Source organism: Pan troglodytes, chromosome 4, assembly GCF_028858775.2.
Source record: "Pan troglodytes isolate AG18354 chromosome 4, NHGRI_mPanTro3-v2.0_pri, whole genome shotgun sequence".
NCBI lineage: Eukaryota > Metazoa > Chordata > Mammalia > Primates > Hominidae > Pan > Pan troglodytes.
The window spans coordinates 155367861-155383931 of NC_072402.2; the positions used below are offsets into that span (position 1 = coordinate 155367861).

At 46.8% G+C, this 16071-nt stretch overlaps 1 protein-coding gene and 1 pseudogene across 3 annotated transcripts in view; one reads left to right on the top strand and one right to left on the bottom strand.

Moving 5' to 3' along the window:
- Positions 1-6521: 6521 nt before the first annotated feature.
- On the bottom strand, positions 6522-7802 carry LOC134810121 (transcription factor SOX-30-like; annotated as a pseudogene).
- A 5198-nt stretch (positions 7803-13000) lies between these two features.
- The window catches only part of THG1L (tRNA-histidine guanylyltransferase 1 like), a 43942-nt gene continuing 40871 nt past the window's right edge, over positions 13001-16071 (top strand). For 2 of the 3 annotated variants that reach the window (XM_054684757.2, XM_054684756.2), the window contains exons 1-2: positions 13004-13122; positions 15821-15980. The gene's annotated coding sequence lies outside the window, so the exon portion shown is untranslated. Of the gene's footprint in view, positions 13123-15820; positions 15981-16071 lie in introns of all 3 variants that reach the window. The other variant, XM_518066.8, reaches the window with a different exon arrangement.

Sequence of the window (16071 nt, forward strand, 5' to 3'; positions counted from 1 at the left end):
GTTGGGAACCTGGTCAGGAGCAATGATTGGTCACTGGGGTTCCAACCAAGCCCTCCACAGTTACTTCTGGGGGGCTGAGTGCACTCGTTCCACAAGAATGAAATGGTCACCAGGAAGAATTCTTCCTTAACTTTGTCACATTAGACGGTTGGGAGGGCCTGATTCCCTGGAACCTGCCTTTTCAACCTGATTTCCCATACTTCTTCCCATGAGCCTGATCCCATGAATTCTCTCACTTCTCCAAACAGGCCCCTTGATTTTCCACCTTGGAACTCACTTTCTTCCTCCCTTCCTCCCTGCCTTCCTTTCTTCCTTTTGTTCTTCCTTTCTTCCATTTTTCTTCCCTCCTTTCTTTCCCCCCACCCCTCCCTCCTCCTCTCCCCTCCTCACTTCCCCCCACCCTTCCCTCCCCTCCCCTCCCCTCCTCTTCCTCTCATTGCCCAGGCTGGAGTACAGTGGCATGATCATAGCTCACCACAGTCTTGAAGTCTTGGCCTCAAGTGATCCTCCCACCTCAGCCTCTTAACTAGGACTATAGGCATGTGCCACCATGCCCCACTAATTTTTTTTACTTCTTGTAGAGACAGGGGTCTCACTGTGTTGCCCAGGCTGGTCTTGAACTCCTGGCCTCAAGTGATCCTCCTGCCTGGGCCTCCCAAAGTGCTGGGAATACAGGTGCGAGCCACTATGCCTGGCCCACCTCAGAACTTTTGATTCTACTGTTCACCCTGAAAGGAATATAGATTTCCCCTCATTTCTACCTGAGGAAATTCAGCTCAGACCTTTCAGGGCCTGCCCTGACATGAGCTCTGCCTTCCAAGACTAGACTCTGTCCATCTCCCATCAGACTAGGAGTTTCCACCAGGCAGGGGTTGGACACATCAGGAAAACAGAGGCTTGGATGGATAACCCTTTCTTTGCAAATTGCATTATGCAGAACCAGCCATATTCTCTGGAGCTCTCAGGTAATTTCCATGGTGGTCCCCCCAACCCCTCATTGCTTTAGAGATTCTGCATACTTCACTAAGGAATCATTGACTCCTCTGAAAGATTTTCAGATAAAACTTGTCACTATCACTCTAAGCAGAGGTCACTAATTAATAGTCCTGGGACCAATAGCAGGGCATTGGTTTGATCAAACACTATGCTTCTCATGGTATTGAATTAAAGTACTTTGGGTGTGGTATGGAAGCTGCAGTTAGCTGCAGCTCCCACCACTGCCATCTCCCTAAACCCAAGTGCACTTAATCTCCCTGGCCCCTGAAGGTATGTGAGTTTGTGATCACTCCAAAGTGTTAGAACAGCAGTTCCTTTAAAATAACTAACAAGTTTTTAAAACTTTAAAATCGTAATACAAGCACTATATATAAAATTCCATTTAAAGGGTATTCAATAAAGGAAATTTCCCCTCCTCCTCTCCAGGGCCACAGCAATAACCATTCTGTGTGTCCTTCCAGAAATGTTCTAAGAGTATAGGCCCTTAAGATGCCCTTTATGGGCTTCATAAATTACGTGCAAAACTTTATTTTTATGTATTTATTTATTTGAGATAGAGTTTCGCTCTTGTCACTCAAAAAAAAAAAAAAATTAGCCAAGTTTGGTGGCACATGCTTGTAGTCCCGGCTACCTGGGAGGCTAAGGTGGCAGCCGTGACTGCACCACTGTGCTCCAGTCTAGGTAACAGAGTGAGGTCCTATCTTTAAAAAAAAAAACCAAAAAAAAAAAACAGAAACAGAAAAAAAGAAGCCACCAGCCTGGCATTGCCCAGCTCAGTCAATAAAACATCCTTTTTTTTTCTTCAGGAAAAGTCATTACAAATGTTTGGCCAAGGGCAGGTCTAGCATGTCTCCCAGAAATGGGCCTGCCTTAGTATCACTTATATACCCAGGAACTAGCTAGAAAAAGCTTGAAGGAAATCTGGTCTCAGTATAAACATGATGATGGATTTCACAGTGCAACAGTTGGGAGCCTGTAGTCAATTTTGCTCTCTGTAATTAGAGGTCTGTGGGGTGCATTCCTATGCACAGATGGCATTGTGATTCCCATTTTACAGAGTAGGTAGAATTTCAGAAAAATTCCAGGGTCTGCCTAAAGTCAAAGCCAAGTGGTGGAGCCGGGCGTGATGGCTCATGCCTGTAATCCCAGCACTTTGGGAGGCCGAGGCAAGTGGATCACTTGAGGTCGGGAGTTCAAGACCAGCCTGACCAACATGGAGAAACCCCATCTCTATTTTAAAATGTAAAATTAGCCAGGAATGGTGGCGCATGCCTCTAATCCCAGCTACTCGGGAGGCTGAGGCAGGAGAATCACTTGAACCTGGGAGGCAGAGGTTGCAGTGAGCTGCGATCGCGACATTGCACTCCAGCCTGGGCAACAAGAGTGAAACTCCGTCTAAAAAAAAAAAAAAAAAAGGCCAAGTGGTGGATGAGTCAGGATGAGAATCCACACCTCTCAATATTCATCCCAAGCTCCTTCCTAGGTGCTAATGGGCCACAATTCAGAGGTGGAGGGTAATGGATTCCTAGGACTTTTTTTTTTCCTATTTTTATTTATTTATTGAGGCACCACTGCACTGTGTCTTTGGCAACAGAGTGAGACCCTTTTGCCAAGGATGCAGTGCAGTGGTGCCATCATAGCTTACTGCAGCTTCAACCTCCTTGGGCTCAAGTGATCTTCCCACCTCAGTCTCCCAAGTAGCTGGGACTACAGGTGTGCACCACCACTCTGGGCTTTTTTTTTTTTTTTAACTTTTTGTAGAGAAGGAGTCTCCCTATGTTGCCCAGGTGAAGGGGGCTAGCCCCTCCACACGTGTAGGTATTTCTTATGAGGTGGAACGAGAGACTGAGAAAAGAAATAAGACACAGAGACAAAGTACAGAGAAAGAACAGTGGCCTGGGGTCCGGCGCTCAGCATATGGAGGACCCACACCAGCACTGGTCTCTGAGTTTCCTCAGTATTTATTGATTACTATTTTCACTATCTTGGCAAGGGGAATGCGGCAGGAGAACAGGGTGATAGTGGGGAGAAGGTCAGCAGGAAAACATATGAGCAAAGGAATCTGTGTCACAAATAAGTTCAAGGGAAGGTACTATGCCTGGATGTGCACCTAGGCCAGATTTATGCTTCTCTCCACCCAAACATCTCAGTGTAGCAAAGAGCAACAGAGCAGAATTGCCGCCAGCATATCTCGCTTCCAGCCACAGGGCGGTTTTCTCCTATCTCAGAATAGAACGAATGTACGATCGGGTTTTACACCGAGACATTCCGTTCCCAGGGACATGCGGGAGACACAGGCCTTCCTCTTATACTAATCCTCCTCAGCACAGACTCTACGGGCGTCGGGCTGGGGGACGGTCAGGTCTTTCCCTTCCCATGAGGCCATATCTCAGGCTGTCTCAGCAGGGGAAAATCTTGGACAATACCCAGGCTTTCTGGGGCAGAGGTCCCTGCAGCTTTCCGCAGTGCATTGTGCCCCTGGTTAATCGAGAATAGAGAATGGTGATGACTTTTACCAAGCAACCTGCCTGTAAACATATTGTTAACAAGGCACATCCTGCACAGTCCTAGATCCATTAAACCTTGATCCCATACAGCATATGTTTCTATGAGCACACGGTTGGGGCTAAAGTTACAGATTAACAGCATCTCAAGGCAAAAAAATGTTCTTAGTACAGATCAAAATGGAGTTTCTTACGTCTTCCCTTTCTACATAGACACAGTAACAGTCTGATCTCTCTTTCTTTTCCCTACACCCAGGCTGGTCTCAAATTCCTAGGCTCAAGTGATCCTCCCACCTCAGCCACCCAAAGTGCTGGGATTACAGAAATGAGCCACTGTGCTTGGCCTCTAAGGGCATTTGGATTTAACATTCCAGGATAGGAAAGCAGGGCTGCATGCTTCAAGGTAAAGAGTTACCTGCCCCTGGGATTTGTAACGAGATCACCATTTCAACGGAGGTCATTCTGAGAAATCCTCAGGCCCAACAACATGTCCCTGTTTATCTGACAGGGTATTATAAACTTCACAGAAACTTCTCAAACCAAATTTAATTGACTTTGGAAAGAAAGTGATTCCTCACTTTTGGAGTGGAAAAGTTAAAGGTTCATAAAATCAAACAGAGGCCTAGAATCCCTGTTCCAAGCCAGGCTATTAGGCTATGGGGCCATTTCATTCTCCCCTACTATAGGACTGCATTCAAACCTCAACATGACCTTCTTCCTGGGTTGTCTGAGTAAAAGGCTGCTCTACTCTGAGTCCAAAAGAACAGAGTGAACTGTTTAGGAAAAGGATGTGGACCCTCTCAAAAGCCCTCAACCTTAACTTCTCCCACTTAGGATATGAAATCCTGGTCACACCATGTCCAATTCTGAATATTTAAAAAGAGATTTAGGCTGGGCGCGGTGGCTCAAGCCTGTAATCCCAGCACTTTGAGAGGCTGAGGTGGGAGGATCACGAGGTCAGGAGATCGAGACCATCCTGGCTAACACGGTGAAACCCTGTCTCTACTAAAAATACAAAAAATGAGCTGGGCATGGTGGCAGGCGCCTGTAGTCCCAGCTACTCAGGAGGCTGAGGCAGGAGAATGGCGTGAACCCAGGAGGCAGAGCTTGCAGTGAGCAGAGATTGTGCTACTGCACTCCAGCCTGGGGGACAGAGCCAGACTCCGTCTCAAAAAAAAAAAAGATTTAAAAAGGAGCAAGGAGCAATGGCTGGGTCCAGTGGCTCAGGCCTGTAATCCCAGCACATTCAGAGGCCGAGGCAGAAGGATCATTTGAGCCCAGGAGTTCGAGACGAGTCTGGCCAACATGCAAAACCCCATCTCTATTTTGTATAAAAATCTAAAAAAAAAAAAGTAATTAAAACTTTGAAAAGAAGGAATGAAAATTATGTTTTCTCAACTATGAAAAAAATGCTTAGGAGGAAGGAAATATATCACAGTACTAAGATGCTGACTAGGTTAGGAGGATGGGGATATTGTGGTTGGACTATATTTGTTTTCCCTTTTCTACAAAATCAGCATGTAAAATAAATTTCTGACCAGGCGTGGTGGGTCACGCCTATAATCCCAGCACTTTGGAAGGCCAAGGCAGGCAGAGCACTTGAGCCCACAAATTTGGGACCGGTCTGGGCAACATGGTGAGACCCTGTCTCTACAAAAAATGTAAAAAGATATAAAAAATAATAATTAGCTGAGCATGGTGGGCAGTGCCTTTAAGTTCCAGCTACTCAGGAGGCTGAGGTGGGAGGATCACTTGAGCCTGAGAGGTTGAGGCTGCGGTGGGCGGTGATCACACTACGGGATTCTAGCCAGGACAAGAGAGTGAGACCATCTCTAAATAAATAAATAAATAACTTTCAGCCAGGCACAGTGACTCGTGCCTGTAATACTAGCACTTTGGGAGGCAGAGGCGGGCAGATCACCTGATGTCAGGACTTCAAGACCAGCCTGGCTAACATGGTGAAACCCTGTCTCTACTAAAAATACAAAATTAGCCAGCCATGGTGGCATGTGCCTGTAATCCCAGCCACACGGGAGGCTGAGGCGGGAGAATCGCTTGAACCCAGGAGGCAGAGGTTGCAGTAAGCCAAGAGTGTGCCATTGCACTCCAGCCTGGGCAAAAAGAGAGAAACTCCATCTCAAAAAATAAATGAATAAATAAATAAGTAAATAAATAAATAAATTTCTTGGGGTTCTAGTTCTAAGTAAGATAGGGTAAGCATAGTCTGTCTCTCCCACTGGCTGAAACTAAAAGCCCTGGACAGGATGCATGAAGCAGCCATCTGAGGACTCTGAAATATTAACAGGGCTGGTGCGGTTGCTCATGCCTGTAATCCCAGCACTTCGGGAGGCTGAAGCAGGAGGATCACTTGAGGCCAGAGGTTTGAGACCAGCCTGGGGAACAAAGTGAGACTCTATCTCTAGAAAAAAATAATGTTTTTTGGCCAGGTGCAGTGGCTCACACCTGAAATCCCAGCACTTTGGGAGGCCGAGGCAGGCAGATCAGGAGGTCAGGAGGTCAGGAGATTGAGACCATCCTGGCCAACACAGTGAAACTCCGTCTCTACTAAAAATAAAAAATTAGCTGGGCTTGGAGGCACGTGCTGTAATCCCAGCTACTCGGGAGGCTGAAGCAGGAGAATCGCTTGAATCAGGGAGTTGGAGGTTGCAGTGAGCCGAGCGCCGCTCTAGCCTGGCGACGGAGTGAGACTCTGTCTCAAGAAAAAAAAAAAAGAAAAAATAATTTTTTTTGGTAGCAGCAGTATCAGTAGCGACCAGAAAAGCACCTAAAACTCTGAAAGAGCAGAATCCTTTTATCTGACCAAAGGATCTGCGTTCTGAAAAGTGGAAGAGGAAAATCTCGATTGCCTTTTTTCTCTCTTCATCCTGTCACTTGGCCCAAGAGTACACCTCGCCATGAAGCCACATAACAGAGCAGGGAGACTAAAGGCCCCAATTTCTAGGCAGAGGATCAGGAAAATGTCTATCAAGAATACTACTATTTTTGTGCACAAAAATTAGTCCTATCTAAATAGTAGGCCTTAAAATTGATTTTTAAAAAAATACTTGAGAATTTTGAAGGCGTTCGTGTATTTTACTGCTATATGTACAAGTCGATCAGAAGTGATACCTGTGCAGACTACCCTGAAAAGAATCAGTTCCATTACTTTACTTTTGTAGTTTAGACTTGGGAACTGCTGATATACCCTATGGGGCAACACAGGCGCAGTTTTGAAAACCAGACTCCCCTGCTGTCTAATACCTGCATCTGAGGGCAGCACAGTGAGGGGACATCTTTGGTTTCAATTTTTACAGAAGGCTCCAGTAGGGACTGCATTTTAATAGGCACTGGTGTCAGGGGAACCTTGGTCAATCTTATCAGCTCTGAAGGCGGAGCTTCCTGAAACTGGATCCGGGCCCCAGGGGAAGCAGTGTGGAGAGTCCAGAGGGATCCTGAGGTCTTGCTGGTGCGGCCCGAAGGCACCGGACGTTGGGGCCAAGATGACCTCCGCGCTGCCACGAACCGGGCCATTGGACGCGGGCTCCGCGCCGAGCCTGCAGTCCTCGAGGAGTCTCTTGGGTTCCTCCGTTTTGATCACACCTTCTCGGATGGCCGCCGAGCTTTTGCCTTCCCCGCCCTGCATCGCGTCCCTCATGACCTCTTCCGCCTCCAGCTTGCCCTTCTCGTTCCCTCGGAAGTAGTCGAGGGCCGGCCCGAGGCCTTCCAACTTGACCGCCCTGGAGGCGCTACGACCGGTCTCCACGGCCCCCCGAGGCCTCACCGATGCGTCCAGGCAAGGCCCTAGCTCCTGCTTCTTGGCCTTGACGTGCAGCGCCCGGGGCTGCACCGGGTGTAACTCGGGCCTACAGGGGGCGCCCTCGGAATAGACCGGCGGCGGCAGGAGCCGCAGGTCGGGCCTGAACTGCCGCTGGGAGAGGAAGCGGCGCCCTTGCCAGGAGCGTGGGGCTGTGGTAGCAGCAACACCTGCTCCAGCTTCACCTCCAGCAGCTGCTGCGCCGCACACGGCACCAAAGCCTCCCTACCCGAGGAGGCCACGGTCGCAATGGCGGCCGCGCACAGCGTGGGCGGCGACGGAGGGGTCTCCACGGCCGCTGCCCAAAAGGAGGTGCCCTCGACCGGCAGCAGGGACGGAGCGGGACTCAAAGGGTGCGGCTGAGGCGGCGGCTTCGGCCTAGCTCTCTCCATGGGGGAGGGGGACGCCCCGGCCCGGATTGTGAGCTCAGCCGTTTGTTGGCGACCTTCCCCCTCCCGCTTTCGGTTAAGACCCTTGCAAGGCCTTTGCTACCCAGAACCCTACGTGGTTCAAAACGCAGTTCTATGTCTCGGCGTCACCCAATCACAAGCGACCGATACCCCCATCCGGGCCAATCACAGGCGGGTTTTGTGGCTCTTCCCAGCCCATGCTCTCGCCTCTCGCCTCGTGCTGAGTCCTCAAATCACCCGTGATGGCGGGAGCCTCAGGACGGGTTGCCGGTTTTCGCTCTGACTTTCCCTCTCTTGTGGAGTTCTCTCCCGGCCGTTGTCTTTAATCATCCTTTCCCCGCCGGGAGCTGTGACAATGGCGTTGTCCAAGACACGTTGTGCTTCCAGTCCGCTGACCTCCAGGGAATAAAGTCTTGGGTCTCAAGACGCGCACGGCCTTGTGCACGGGCTTTGTGCGGCCTGAGTAATCTGTCGGCCCTGAGTATCACCAGGGCTTTTGAATCTTTGCCAAGGGAGCATGGGGAAGGTTTTGCAACTTATCAATAACCCATTAGCTGATCTTGCTGGGAAGAGTCTTCGACTTTGTGCGGTTCTTGTGCTAGTTAAGCTTTCAATTAATCGCCAGGCCCTGTGGCCCTACTTCCAAAATATTATACATCCCAAATTCATCCACTCCTTTGGGTCTCCACTGCCATTACCCTGTTCCAGGCTCCCACCATCATTCACCTGGATACTGCCGAGGCCCTGTAAATAATCTCCCTGTTTGTCAGCCTTGCCCCACCACACTCCAGCTATCTTTTGAAAATACAAATCTAAGGTTGTCACACTTTTCCTAAAGCTTTCTTTCCATGGCTGCCCACTGATATGTGAGAAAAGTCTAAAATCCTTGGTAAAGCCTTAAAATCCCCAAATGGCTTGGGATCTAACCTACTACTACTACCTACTACTACTACTGCTAGGTTGGTGCAAACATAATTGTGGTTTTTGCCATTAAACAGTTACCACTCTAGCCTTGAGTCTTTGGGTTTCAGCCACATTGGCCCCACATCATTCTCTTTCTACTGAAGGGTCTTTAAACATGCTCAGCGTGCCACCCTTTCCTTTGTCTCCTTAATTCCTCCTACACATTTTTCAATGCAGCTCAACTGGGACTTCTTCAGAGAAGCTTTTTTTTTTTTTTTGAGACGGAGTCTCGCTCTGTCGCCCAGGCTGGAGTGCAGTGGCGCGATCTCGGCTCACTGCAAGCTCCGCCTCCGGGGTTCACGCCATTCTCCTGCCTCAGCCTCCTGAGTAGCTGGGACTACAGGCGCCCGCCACCACGCCCGGCTAATTTTTTGTATTTTTAGTAGAGGCGGGGTTTCACTGTGTTAGCCAGGATGGTCTTGATCTCCTGACCTCATGATCTGCCCGCCTCTGCCTCCCAAAGTGCTGGGATTACAGGCATGAGCCACCGCGCCCGGCCATTCAGAGAAGCTTTTACTGACTCTGAAAATCAGATCAAATCTTGGTCTACTTATACCTCTGTCACTTCGTTTGCTTAACACAATTTGTAATTAGAATTTTTAATGTGTTGATTCCACTGCCTCTCCCACTTGACTATGAAGTCCTTGAAGGCAGAACTGTTTGTGTTTTGCCCATCACTGAATCCGCAATGCAGACCACTGAGCCTGGCATGTAGTACTCAATAAATACTTGTTGAATAAATAAATGAATAGCGACTGTGATAGGGTAATAATAAAACAGTAATAATCACTACCCGTGTTAAGGGCTTACTCTTATGCTGGACACTCTTCCAAATCTTTTCCATATTTATGCTTCTCCTTTTACTAGGGTTGTGTTTGTTTCCATTAAACATCACCAAGAAAAACAAAAAGAAATCCTGTATTAACATTTGCTGAATTTCTAAATGACATTCTGGCCAAAAGCTATAGTTTATCTTGACGTAGATGATTTTTGCAGTCAAGACAAGTTATCACTCAAAGAAGACCAACTCCAATTCATTGTCTAATCCTGTGGTATCAAATGTGGTCAACAGGAGTTCTTATACCTGGCAGACAGACAAGGGCAATGATTTTTAAACTTTTTTTTAATCTCAAAAACTCTTTATATCCATAAAAACTACTGAAGATCCCCAAAGAGCTTTTGTTCATTTGGATTTTGTCTATCAATATTTACTATGTTATAAATAAAAACTGAAATTTTAAAAATAGCTATCAACTAATTTAAAACAATAATAAAACCATTATGTGGTAACACATTTTTATGGGGGGATAAAAACGGTATTTTTCCCCCACATTACACTCACAAGAGAACGAAGTGAAAAGAGCAAATATTGCATTAGGATTATTATGAAAATAGTTTTAACCTAGCCGACTCTCTAAGAGTGTCCATCCCCATACCCTGCTTTGAGAACCACAGTACTAAGGTTTAAATGGGAGAGTCAACTGTGTGCATGAGCAAAAGCTAATAAAAGAGGCAGACAAATAAATTAAGCTGTCAGAGGTGTGTGAACCAGAGCAACTCCATCTCGAGTAGGTGCTGGGTAAAATGAGGTTGAAATCTACTGGGCTGCACTCTCAGATGGTTAAGGTATTCTAAGTCACAGGATGAGAGGGGGCTGGCACAAAATACAGGTCATAAAGACCTTGCTGACAAAACGGATTGCAATAAAGAAGCCAGCTAAAACCCACCAAAACCAAGATGGCAACCAGAATGACCTCTTGTCATCCTCACTGCTACACTCCCACCAGTGCCATTTAGAGGTGATAGTGTGCTGGCAGTCCTCACAGCCCTCGCTCGCTCTCGGCGCCTCCTCTGCCTGGGCTCCCACTTTGGCGGCACTTGAGGAGCCCTTCAGCCCACCGCTGCACTGTGGGAGCCCCTTTCTGGGCTGGCCAAGATGGGAGCCGGCTCCCTCAGCTTGCATGGAGGTGTGGAGGGAGAGGCGCAAGCGGGAACCGGGGCTGCACGCGCGCTTGCGGGCCAGCTGGAGTTCCAGGTGGGCGTGGGCTTGGCAGGCCCCTCACTGGGAGCAGCCGGCCGGCCCTGCTGGCCCTGGGCAATGAGGGGCTTAGCACCCAGGCCAGCGTCTGCGGAGGGTGTACTGGGTCCCCCAGCAGTGCCAGCCCACAGGCGCTGTGCTTGATTTCTCGCCGGGCCTTAGCTGCCTTCCCGCAGGGCAGGGCTGGGGACCTGCAGCCCGCCATGCCTGAGGCTCCCACCCACTCCGTGGGCTCCTGTGCGGCCCCAGCCTCCCCGATGAGCGCCGCCCCCTGCTCCACGGCGCCCAGTCCCATCGACCACCCAAGGGCTGAAGAGTGCAGGCGCACCACGCGGGACTGGCAGGCAGCTCCACCTGCAGCCCCAGTGCGGCATCCACTGGGTGAAACCAGCTGGGTTCCTGAGTCTGGTGGGGACTTGGAGAACCTTTATGTCTAGCTCAGGGATTGTAAATACACCAATTGGCACTCTGTATGTAGCTCAAGGTTTGTGAACACACCAATCAGCACCCTGCATCTAGCTCAGGGTTTGTGAATGCACCAGTTGACACTCTGTATCTAGCTAATCTGGTGGTGAAGTGGAGAACTTTTGTGTCTAGCTCAGGGGTTGTAAACGCACCAGTCAGTGCCCTGTCAAAACAGACCGCTGGGCTCTACCAATCAGCAGGATGTGGGTGGGGCCAGATAAGAGAATAAACGCAGGCTGCCTGAGCCAGCAGTGGCAACCTGCTGGGGTCCCCTTCCACACTGTGGAAGCTTTGTTCTTTCGCTCTTTGCAATAAATCTTGCTACTGCTCACTCTTCGGGTCCACACTGCCTTTATGAGCTGTAACATTCACCTCGAAGGTCTGCAGCTTCACTCCTGAAGCCAGCGAGACCACGAGCCCACCGGGAGGAATGAACAACTCCAGACGCGCCGCCGTAAGAGCTGTAACACTTACTGGGAAGGTCTGCAGCTTCACTCCTGAGCCAGCAAGACCACGAACCCACCAGAAGGAAGAAACTCCGAACACATCTGAACATCAGAAGGAACAAACTCCGGACACGCAGCCTTTAAGAACTGTAACACTCACCGCGAGGGTCCATGGCTTCATTCTTGAAGTCAGTGAGACCAAGAACCCACCAATTCTGGACACACCATGACAGTTTTCAGATTTCATGGCAATGTCAGGAAGTTACCCTATATGGTCTAAAAAGGAAATAACCATAAAAATGGGCAACCAGCAGCCCTTGGGGCTGCTCTGTCTATGGAGTAGCCATTATTTTATTCCTTTACTTTCTTAATAAACTTGCTTTCACTTTAGGGACTCGCCCTGAATTCTTTCTTGTGGGAGATCCAAGAACCCTCTTTTGGGGTCTGGATCTGGACCCCTTTCCTGTAACATCTTTCTGGTGACCCAGATGGGAATTTAGTGCGGAAACCCTGGGTAAGTGGTGGGGTCCTGTAACATCTTTCTGTTGACACAGAATGGACTATACTGTGGAAAACCCCAACCCAAAGGCTAACTTTGGGTATGTGGTAGGGTCTAGTAACATCTTTCTGGCGAACCCTGAAGGCATGACACTGAGGAGACTCCCATCCCAAAGGAAATAGACTGCAGCACTGATTGGACGACTTTGGGCAAGTGGTGGGGTACCCAGATAAAGAATGGGATTGGGTCAGAGGCCCAACTTAGAAGAATTAGAGCCTCTCCTAAGACAGAGTGGGTTAGAGGCCCCTCTTAATAAAAGGCAAGGACACTTGACCATCCTTGGGTTAGAGGCCTGACTTAGGAGGGTTAGAGTCCCTTCTAAGATTTCGGGTGTTAGAGGCCCCTTTCGTTAAAGTCCCTTTTGGCTAAGAACAGGTTTGGCACTACGGGATGTTAACTGCTATTCTCTTTGAAATACTCTGCCTTGTACTCTTTGCTGACAGCTGTAGGTGACAGGGTTAGGCATGTACAAGATCGTGGGACACAGGGAGCTTTTTCTTCCCCTAAAGGGGACACTTGAGAGCTGATGGGACTGCTGGAAAAGATCCCTTCAGTACCGAGAAGAGGCCGCCTGAACTTTTCAGTTGCGGCAATGGGTGGGTCTTTCTCTGGCTTCCCTGAGTGCCTCACCTTCCCCACCTTGCCTCAAGCAATGCTTTCCTCTCTTTCTCTCTCTCTGTGCAAACTGGTTGTAGGAATGGTAAAAATCACTGTTTCCTGCAAAGTAATGGAAGAAAGGATTTGTGAGGCTAGTCTTAAGCTGTAGTCAATCTGGTGCATTTTGTGTGTTGTTCTGTATTGTTCTGTCATAAGCAGGGGTACCTTAGGATAGAACATGGGCTTAGGACACCTATAAGCCTGCTGTTCAAGATGGCCTAGCAAACTGGTCAGTTACGAACTTTGCTGCAGGTCCCTGAAAAAAACTGGGTGAGGTTTCCCTCTTGTCTTGTATGTCCTTGGGAGCTTGACCTTGTAACCTAACCATGTGGCTCTGCTTTCTCTTTTCACAGTGGTGGCCCAGGTTCAGGGCTCAATTCATGGCTTAGGGAAAGAGTTGTTTATCATCTAACTGTTTATACATTTTTTTATTTTTGAGGTGGAGGTTCGCTCTTGTTGCCCAGGCTGGAGTGCAATGGCGCAATCTTGGCTCACTGCAACCTCTGCCTCCCGGGTTCAAGTGATTCTCCTGCCTCAGCCTCCCAAGTAGCTGGGATTACAGGCACCTACCACCATGCCCAGCTCATTTTTGTATTTTTAGTAGAGGTGGAATTTCACTGTATTGGCCAGGCTGGTCTCAAACTCCTGACCTCAGGTGACCCACCCGCCTCGGCCTCCCAAAGTGCTGGGATTACAGGCGTGAGCCACCGCACCCAGACTTGTCTATGTATTTATATGTATTATGTGTGTGATGTTTACATATGAAAGAGCTTTGATTAATTGGCTTAAAAATAATTAAGTGCACCAGACATGGTAGCCAACACCTGTAATCTCAGCACTTTGGGAGGATGAGGTGGGTGGATCACGAGTTCAGGAGTTTGAGACCAGCCTGGACAACATGGTGAAACCCTGTCTCTACTAAAAATACAAAAAATTAGCCGGGTGTGGTGGCACACACTGTAATCTCAGCTACTCAGGAGGCTGAGGCAGGAGAATCGCTTGAACCCAGGAGGCAGAGGTTGCAGTGAGCACAGATTGTGCCATTGCACTCCAACTTGGGTGACAGAGCAAGACTCCATCTAAAAAGAAAAAATTATAATAATTAAGTGCTTAAATCAAATATTTTGTGAGAAAAGTAAAAAGTGTAATGCCCTTTATTTAGTTCATGTGACTTAAGTAACCTTAGGGAAATAAATACAGTTTTAAAGATTATTAGTAAAATAAAAATACCTTTAAAAATGTAAACATTTGTCCTAAATTATGCAGGCCAGATATTAGGTTTGCTAAATGCTTTAAGGTCATAAACTGCTTCTTTGACTTTTGAAAATTGTTCAATTTACCTACCTTGAAGACATTAAATTCCAGATAAGGTCTAGGGATATGTGGTGTTAGCCATACCCCCTAGCAATGCTAGAAAAAGTCAGACCTTATCTGCACTTCTGTTGAGGTCCTAGGCTCCACACCTAGTACATAGTTAAAATTGCTTACTAACCAGGGTTTTCACCAAAAGTCATAATTGCTGAAAGTTATCATTGTAACATGTAATTGAGACTATTGAAGAAGTAGTTCTACATGTAAGGTGTGTAGGGAAAGTGAAATGTGTTTTTTTGGTAAAAGATTATAAGAAGTCATGTGACTAAATTTTCTTGCCTAGATTAAAGGGTTAAAGGATTGTTTTAAGTTAGGTAGAATAAAGCTGAAGTTTTAAGCAAGTTATGGAAAGTTGTGGAAAATTAATTGTAAGAAATTCTGTGTGTGTACATATTGGCTAAAGTTAAAGGGGTATTCAATTTTTCTGCAAATAAAACATTGGAATAAAAGCACAACAGGTTGTGGGTTTTTTGTTGTTGTTGTTGTTGTTGTAGCTTTTTTTCTTTTTTTTGAGACAGAATCTGGCTCTGTCGCCAGGCTGGAGTGCAGTGGTGTGATCTTGGCTCACTGCAACCTCCTGGGTTCAAGCAATTCTTCTGCCTCAGCCTCCCAAGTAGCTGGGACTACAGGCTCGCGCCACCATGCCCAGCTAATTTTTTTGTATTTTTAGTAGAGATGGGGTTTCACCATGTTCTTAGAGCAAAAATCTGCTTATGATCCGCTCTTTAACAAAAATTTGTAAAGGGTTATAAAAGGTTTGTGAAAATTTTACTTTGTTGTCAAACTGATTAAGATTGAATACGTTTGCCTATAAGGTTTTATAAAGAATTGGGTTTGTTATCAATAATGCTCTAATGCAACAGTGACATTTGGCTTATTTGATACAAAAATCATTCAGGAAGCATTATCAAATGTAAAATGGTGTTTGGATTTCTTTGGGCTGTATTTGTGTAAATGTGTTATTGGTGTGTCTTCCACAATTATAAAAAACCTCATAATTCTGATATGACTTAGTGTATGTTATGAGTAATTATAATTGTTACATAAAATCATTATATGCCACAGAAGGAACCAAATTTCCTTATCGATTGTGACTTTAATAGTGGCTGTCCTAAGACTTTTTATCATCCACACACAATTGTTGTCTTCTTTTAATCCTCTTCAAAAGATGGTTTGTTATCAACTATAGAACTCTAACAGGGGTTCTTAAATGCAGGTTTCTGATAACTTTGAAAATTGTGACAGTAAAACAAAACAATTTCAGAACTCTCATGGAGAGCTGAAATGTTTGTGAATATCAAGCAGAACAGGAGTTAACTGAATTGACTGAACCAATAGAGGACTAATCTTTTTAACTTTGCTTAAAATGCTGCTGATCCTTTGTTTTGTTTTTCAGAGTCAAAGAAACTTTTCTTTTGAGCTGCTTGCAGCTTGTAGCAATTGAGTAAAGTATATTGCTGTGAATAACATTTGAAGCATATTTGTTTCTCTCTACCTAATTTCTCCAGAATTTGGAAATTATTTGTGAGTATTCTTACATTATGACAATATAGTTATTTGCATAAGTGCAATAAGAATCTGTTTTCTTTTGCAACAGGACAAATTGGAAACACTGATTATTTTGCCAACGCTTTGACTGGAATGGGGTGTTTTCCTTTAAGGAATCAAACTTGACTTGTAAAGCCAATAAAAGCCCCTGGGGGAACTGGCCTCAGACCTTGCCTACAGCAGTCCCTGTACAGCATTTCTGACCTATGGTAAGTACAAAAATGTCACTTTCTGACAGGTCCAGGATCCCCAAGTTATCTTGGGACCACAAGAGGAGAGGAATTTACTCAACTCATAGGT